Here is a 9,093-nt window from a genome sequence, read left to right as displayed (position 1 = left end):
AAAGAAATTCAATATTCCCACTTAAAATTCGAAAATTGGGGGAAGATGAAGCTGAGAGTGAAATAGCAAGTTACCTATGAAATTGTTCCGGTAGAAATGTAGAGCTCGACGCGGTGAACGCGTGGCCGCAAACGGTGCGGCGATCGGAGCTCGAACGGAGAAGTTACGGCGTACGGAAGTTAACGTGAGGGTTTACGGGAATGTCTCGTTCTTCTTTTCCCTCTGAAGCTTTCAGCTTCGTTCACGTTGAAATGAGGGGGACAAAGGCTTGGGTTCACTTAAAAGGGCTGGTCCGGTTGGACCGATAGCCCGGTTCGGGTCCGGTTCAACCGGTTCGGTCCTTTCGGTCCATTCTTGGACCGTTTTCTTCAAAATTAGTGTCAAAATTCTCGTTTCGATGAGCTCTACCCTATTTTGATATAATATTTGCATTTCTAATCCTCCTTATTAAAAAATAATTTATTAACTAATTATCTACTAATTTAACCGGGGTTTACATTCTACCCACCTAATAAAGAATTTTGCCCTCAAAATTCAAATATAGTTACCTGAAAAGAGATGTGGATAGTCCTTTCGCATATCTGATTCGAGTTCCCAGGTATGTTCCTCGATACCAGCTCGTCTCCAAGCTACTTTTACCAATGATACTTCCCTTCCTCGTAATCGTTTAACACTGGTGTCATCAATCCTCACCGGAATTACTGGGAGTGTTAGATCTTCTCTCACTTGGATTGGTTCTGGTTCTAGAACATGACTTGCGTCAGGATTATACTTCCGAAGCTGTGACACATGGAACACATCGTGCAAATTCGAAAGGTACGGCGGTAAGGCAATTCTATAAGCCACTGGTCCAATTCTCTTCAGAATCTCAAACGGTCCAATATAACGAGGATTCAGTTTCTTGGTCTTAATAGCTCTTCCCACTCCAGTGGTTGGTGTAACTTTCAGAAAGACATGTTCTCCTTCTTCGAATTCCAAAGGCTTTCGCCTCTGATCAGCATAGCTCTTCTGGCGGCTTTGGGCTATAAGCATTCGACTACGAATCTTCTTTATCTGCTCAGTCGTTTCAGCTATCATTTCAGGCCCTAACAAACTCCTTTCTCCAGTTTCATACCAACATAGTGGAGACTGACATTTTCTGCCATACAGAGCCTCATATGGAGCCATTCCGATGCTCGCATGATAGCTATTATTATAAGCAAATTCTATTAATGGCATATACCGATCCCAGCTCGCAGGCTGGTCCAAAACACAAGCCCTTAGCATATCTTCTAAGGTCTGAATAGTTCTTTCTGACTGACCATCTGTCTGAGGGTGATACGCAGTACTCAAGCTTAACTGAGTCCCAAATGCACGCTGAAAAGCTCCCCAGAACCTTGATGTAAAACGGGGATCTCTATCAGATATAATAGTAGAGGGCACACCATGTAACCTGACAATCTCTTTGATATACATTCGAGCCAATTCCTCCATTGTGCAACTTATTCGGATAGGAAGAAAGTGAGCTGATTTCGTCAATCGATCTACAACCACCCAAATAGCGTCATAACCTGATCGGGTTCTAGGAAACCCTATCACAAAATCCATTGCGATACTCTCCCATTTCCATTGTGGAATCTCTAAAGGCTGAAGGGTCCCTGATGGTCTCTGATGCTCAATCTTAACCTTCTGACATGTTAAACATTTAGATACATGCAATGCCACATCATTCTTCATACCTGGCCACCAGAACATCGCTTTCAAATCCTGATACATTTTAGTACTCCCTGGATGAATTGAGAATCCACTCTTATGAGCTTCCTTCAAGATACTTTGTCGCAGGTCTCCAACATCAGGCACAATAATCCGGTTCTTGAACCTCCATAAACCATCCTGACCTTCTGACACTCTCCACTATTTTCCCTGTTCAACTGCTGGTAATACCTAACATAACGCTTCACTATCTTGATGAGCCTTCAGAAGTTCTGATTTAAAATCACTTGAAATCTGTAACTGACTCAAACACAAAATTCCAGATTCTTCTCTAACTCCCAAATTCAAACCTTGAAATGCCTTCAGTAACTCTTCCTCCCGTAGCATCATCCAAGCTGCATATAAAGACTTCCGACTCAAAGCGTCCGCCACAACGTTCGCTTTTCCTGGATGATAATTCAATTCAAAATCATAATCTTTCAGAAGCTCCATCCACCTCCTCTGACGCATATTCAACTCTTTCTGCTAAAAAAGATACTTCAAACTCTTATGGTCTGAGAAAACATGAAACTTAACGCCATAGAGGTAGTGCCTCCAAATCTTTAAAGCAAACACAACAGCAACAAGTTCTAAATCATGTGTCGGGTAGTTCATCTCATGCGGCCTTAACTGCCGTGAGGCGTATGCTACAACATTCTGGTGCTGCATCAAAACACACCCCAACCCTTTCAGAGATGCATTACAATACACTTCAAACGATTCACTTGGTTCAGGTAATACCAATACAGGTGCAGTAGTCAACCTGTGCTTCAATGCCTGGAAACTCTCTTCACATTCCGGAGTCCAGATAAAAGGTGTATCCTTCCTAGTCAACTTAGTTAAAGGTAAGGCGAGCTGTGAAAATCCCTTAATGAATCTGCGATAATACCCTGCCAAACCTAAGAAACTCCTGATCTCTGTCACTGAAGTTGGTCGCTCCCAATTCATCACTGCTTCCACCTTAGCAGGATCCACAACTATCCCCTGCTTACTCACCACGTGGCCGAGAAACTTCACTTCACTCTTCCAGAACTCACATTTAGATAACTTAGCATATAACTTCCTATCTCTCAGAATTTGAAGCACAATCCGCAAGTGATCAGCATGTTCCTTTTCAGTCTTAGAATAAACAAGAATGTCATCAATGAAGACAATAACAAACTTGTCCAGATACGGTCGAAAAATCCTGTTCATATAATCCATAAATACTGCCGGGGCATTAGTTAACCCGAAAGACATCACTGTATACTCATAATGACCATAACGGGTTCTGAAAGCAGTTTTCAGAATATCCTCGTCTCTAACCCTTATCTGATGATATCCGGATCGCAGGTCAATCTTAGAAAACACACTGGCACCCTGTAGCTGATCCATTAGATCATCGATTCTAGGCAACGGATATTTATTCTTCACAGTGATCTTATTCAATTGCCGATAATCGACACACAGCCGCATACTCCCATCCTTCTTCTTTACCAGTAACACTGGCGCTCCCCACGAAGAAACACTTGGTCGGATAAAATGCTTACCCAACAGATCTTCCAGCTGAGCTTTCAGTTCAGCCATTTCTAAAGGCGACATCCTATAAGGAGTAATTGAAATTGGACCGGATCCAGGTACCAACTCAATTGCAAATTCAACCTCTCGGTTAGGTGGGAATTCATTAATATCATCCGGAAACACATCTGGAAATTCACATACAACCGGAATTTGCTCTAAACTCTGATCATCACCTGATACTCCCGCAGTTAATAACATAATACCCTGACATTCAGTTCCAGAACAGATTACTATCATAGAATTCAAATAGTAACTATTCACCACAACTGGTGCTTCTGACCCTTCCGGCATAAACTGTACTGACTTTTCAGAACAATCAAGTAAAACATGATTCTTGGATAACCAATCTCCCGAGTATCACAGCGTCACCTTCCTGCAGGATACATCGTGTCCCCTGTCACCAATACTGAGCCTCACCTTGCAGTTGATAAGTTCCAAATTCAACCCATTGCTCCTCAGGGACCTGTTGGGCCTGCAACAACCGTTCCATAGCTTGAATCTAATTATCTGCGTCAGTGGGATTTGAGGTTCTCCTGAAAGTCGGAGGGTGAACTTTCAGAAATATAGCAAGTGTCATAGGACCATCCTCATCATTATTATTCCCGTAATTACCCTGATTTATCATATTATCCAGTGCCTCGGGTATTACCTGCATAGCTACAACCATTTTTCCCAGAGTAGCCATAAAGTCTACTGGATCATTCCCTACCGGGCTAGGAGTAACGATGCCTATCCTACCTCTACCTCGCCCGCGACCGCATCTGCGAGTCGACATCTGGTCCTTATACACACTAAACAAGTGATATTAAGTTGATCAGTCTTAATATCACAGGTCTAATGCTTTAAGTTTCAAATGCATGCTCACAAACGTTTATGCCATATATATCAATCAGATATCCTAATAGCACATAAACACATATACAGAGAATGCACAGAAGTACAATCAGTCCGTCTTTCAGGCTCTATAGGAACGAACTGCTCTGATACCATAATGTAACACCCTACCACACAAAGCTTTACGCTTAAGTCGTAAAACAGAGGTAATGTGGTATTACGACCTCTAAAATAAAATAAGTACATATAATAGCAGAAGAGTTATAATATGCTAGGAGCCTTGAAGGATAGGGAAAATAAAAATCGCGAGATAAAAGCGCAACGCTCAAGGAACGAGTTAACTTGCATGCTAAGAAAACTGTAACTGTCAAACATAAGATAACAGAAGTAGGAATAGAGTGCCAAAGATACAAAATATCAAGCTCCTAACTCAGCCTGCGAAGTCAAGACTGGCCGGAGAATATTTACACATATATATACCTACATATCCAAAACCCAAAAGTACATATACACAATCCTGCCTCTCCATAAACCTCTAAGAGGATCAAAAAGAATAAGTCATGCGGAGAGAAAACTAAGTACATATATATACATCATAGCATAACAAAATATCCCAGTAACCACTCCGCTTCAAGAGTCCAGACGCCTAACGAGATGCCTCTCGACCTGCATCTGAAAATTAACAACATAGTATGGAATGAGAACCGGAGGTTCTCAGTATGGTAAAGGTGCCACACACATAATATATAAGGTCCTGGGAATGCTAGAGGCAATCCTAGAACGCCGACACTCAGATTGTAGAGCTTAAAGTATTAAACAGAAGCCATAAAAGGTGGTTTCCTAGAAATATTTAATCCTAACTTAACTTAACCTTAAATCTAAGTCCTATACTGCCATTCCTCCATACCTCCAATTCCATCATGCATTTTCACAGACAAATAAACAGATAAAGGCAAACACAAGAAAGTTACAACTACTGCAGGTAACAAATACACATTTAGCATGGCAAATACAGATAGGCACACCCAATTAGAGCACAAGCAAGTAATTCAAGTAATATGCATATGATGCATGCCTGTCCTATGGCTGATGAGGCTCATCTGTCGGTTATCCAGCCAACCCGACAAGTCTGAATTGTCCTTAGACTGTCCCCCGACGTGCATCCCCAAGAGTCTATGCATAGATTTTTCTCAAATAATCAATATTGCTCAATGGGGGTAACATTCCCGGGAATTTATATAGTGCCCGGTCACACTTACGTCGTAGGGTCAACAGAGTATCGAGTTTTCAACCTGGTACACGTGGTGGCAAGCCACGGCACTTAATCTAGGGAATCTCGTATCTCAGATTATTCAAATTCATAAGCCATATAAATAATTCAATTATAATTCATCAACATCCACATCATTCCCAATTGCATCTCATTCATCATCATACATTAAACATATTCAATCCTTATCCTTCATTATATCACCTCCCATTCCATCCATCAATAGTTTCAATTCAAAACATAATTCATTCTTTTCTAAGAATCAAACTTCAAACTTAAAACATACTCACTATCTTAATAACTCAAAATCAAACCATATAACCTTTAAATCTAAATCTCTTTTAAATAATCATCTAAATAAAATCTCTAATTTTTTATAAAATTTCGGCAGCATCTCCTCTAAAACTCGGACTTTGCCACCCTTTTCGGGTCCAAACCTGCTTTCTTTTCAATTCAACATACCCTTCCTCATCATCATAACAATCACCACAATAAATCTACTTCAAATCAACAATTAAACTCATACAATATTCAAATCCAACAACCAAAATTCAACTAAGGATCATAGTTCACAAATCCTAGGCTTTTAACACAAAATACCTCATTATCACAACAACCTCCACAATAGTTATACCTCAAATCAATAATTCACCAAATCATTAGTTAATCAACAATAACATTCAACCATAATTCTCTCCAAATTAACATAACAACATTCACCATCCAAAATTAAAAACTAATTATCCAATAAACTTCAACCAAATATATTCATCGATAAATTACTAAACATTAAACATACACCTGCATTCCAACTTATCCAATGGTCATCTAGCCTAAGTTTTCACAGAACATTATATATTAAATGCAAGAAACCTAAACCATACCTTAGCCGATTTCCACGTAACGACCAAAGCTATTTATTCAAAACCAAAACAGCCCCTCAAAACTCAACTAATCCACTTCCTCCAAGTTCCAGTATTCACAATTTCAAGCTCCAATTATTTATTTTCAACCTAATACACATTCATAATACATATATACCCAATTTAATACTCAAAGCTCAAATTTAATGAAATTAAAATAGAATTATCATATCCTCACCTTACCCAAGCTTCACATAAGCAAGAGTGAACGTTTCTCTCAAGCTAATTGGATCCTAAAACATCAGAAATCAAAGAAATTCAATATTCCCACTTAAAATTCGAAAATTGGGGGAAGATGAAGCTGAGAGTGAAATAGCAAGTTACCTATGAAATTGTTCCGGTAGAAATGTAGAGCTCGACGCGGTGAACGCGTGGCCGCAAACGGTGCGGCGATCGGAGCTCGAACGGAGAAGTTACGGCGTACGGAAGTTAACGTGAGGGTTTACGGGAATGTCTCGTTCTTCTTTTCCCTCTGAAGCTTTCAGCTTCGTTCACGTTGAAATGAGGGGGACAAAGGCTTGGGTTCACTTAAAAGGGCTGGTCCGGTTGGACCGATAGCCCGGTTCGGGTCCGGTTCAACCGGTTCGGTCCTTTCGGTCCATTCTTGGACCGTTTTCTTCAAAATTAGTGTCAAAATTCTCGTTTCGATGAGCTCTACCCTATTTTGATATAATATTTGCATTTCTAATCCTCCTTATTAAAAAAATAATTTATTAACTAATTATCTACTAATTTAACCGGGGTTTACAAGATGGACCCTTATAATAACAGTAACAGATAAGTCAGATATGATATTAGCTAGAATAATTAGAATTTGTTTGGATGTTATTAAGTTGTTAAAAAAATTTTAATAAAAAATATTTTTTTAGTATATTTAATAAAATTTTAGTAATAAAAATAAAAATACAAAAAAATTTTTAAAAATTATAATTTATATTTAAAAAAAAATTATTTAAAAAAATATTTTTATGTAATAAATAAATAAAAATATTTTATATTTAAATATAATTATTAGATAAAATGATATTTTTACATAAAATATTTAAATATACATTTTTTTTAAATTATTTTTAAAAAAACTACTTGAAATTTTTTTTTATAAAAACTCACCCAAACAAATATTTAGTACATTATACTTCATATAGAAAGTCTTAAATTTAAATTTTAACAATAACAAAAAGATGCTTTTTCTATATATATATATATATATATATATATATATATATATATATATATATATATATATATTAAAATTACTCATTATATATTTATATATAAATATTTATTTTTAATATATATTTTATATTTTAATATATATTTTATATTGATAGCTGATTTTGATGGATATATGTAATATGGTTGATTTATATATATAATGAAAAAAATTTAAAAACAATTATGTATTAAACATTTAAATCTGTCGCAACCCTCAAAGCCTGCCGTAGATGTGAGTAAATATAAGATTTCATGTCTATATCTACGCATATCACGGCATGATAAAAATGAAAGAGATAACTACGACTGAAAAGTTGTAGTACAATATCCATTTTTATCTTCAAAATTATCGTTTATCGTTTTCCCTTTTCTTTTCTTTTTAAATTCTAGTGTCAGATGGGGGCAATAATGAAGCATTACCTGAAATAATAATTGGAGTTCCACTTTCTGAATTCTCGAAGAAATTAAATGTTTGGGAAGAGGATAAATAAAGTGACACTAACCCTTAATATTAACTGATTTACTACTTTATTTGGTCTGTTTGAACTAAAAAAGAATAAGGAAAAAGTGAAAATTTCATGTTAAGGGATTTTACTACAAAATGACAACATTTTTTTCCCATGTACATGATAACACATGAACAAAATTGCATAACTATTCAAGATGTGCTCAAAGTGCTCATTTTTGTTTTTTGTTTTGATAGTTAGTATTTTCTTTAAATTTTGTTCACAATTAATATAAAATCATTTTATACGTTTTTTTGTTTTTAAATTATAGTGTTAATATCTTAAAAAAATTATCTAACCACACATTGTCTTATTTCCTATTTACCAACGTTTAGGGAGAGCTATGTTGTAGGTTTAAGAGAGCGTAATAGAGTTTAAAGAAGTAGAGGATTTTTTTTCACTATATTATTTAGATAAAATTGTTTCTAATCATTTTATCGCAAATCTCTCAAATTGGGAGATAAAAAAAAAGTTTTGATAAAACTAGATAGAATTTATTCTATAATAAACTATTCTATCCTATCATAATTTTATCGGTCTAAGTAATGAAAGTTCTTTAAAATGCTTTTGATTCCATTTTACTCTACCGTATACCACTCATTAGAGCCAAGGGAGAACATCGTATGAGCATTTAGGGTATGTATTAACTTAAGGTTAATATTATAATGTCTATTATTTAATATCTATTTTTGTCTAATTTATTTTCTATAATAAATTTTAAATATTTAAAAAATTATTTTTATATTTTTTAAATTAAATATTAATTTTTAACATTTTTTAATAAATTAAACACTCTTTTAAACACCTTACATATTAAATATTACGGAAATGTTAGAGGCGTAGAATTTTTTACATTATTAACATAAACGAGCTAGCCTTCAAACTTAAACAGTTGCCGCAACTATTATGTTGACATTGGCAACGGAAGATTTATTGTCGAGTGTCGACAAATAATATGAACGTGACATTCTCTTACTTTCTGACAATATTCTCCTTAGAGCACTCTCTATGCAAAAGTCCAATCATGCATCTACATAAGTAATTTGGTCTTCGG

This window comes from Arachis ipaensis, chromosome B1, assembly GCF_059453495.1.
Source record: "Arachis ipaensis isolate K30076 ecotype BB chromosome B1, ASM5945349v1, whole genome shotgun sequence".
NCBI classification, from domain to species: domain Eukaryota; kingdom Viridiplantae; phylum Streptophyta; class Magnoliopsida; order Fabales; family Fabaceae; genus Arachis; species Arachis ipaensis.
Note: the sequence above shows the minus strand (reverse complement) of the source record.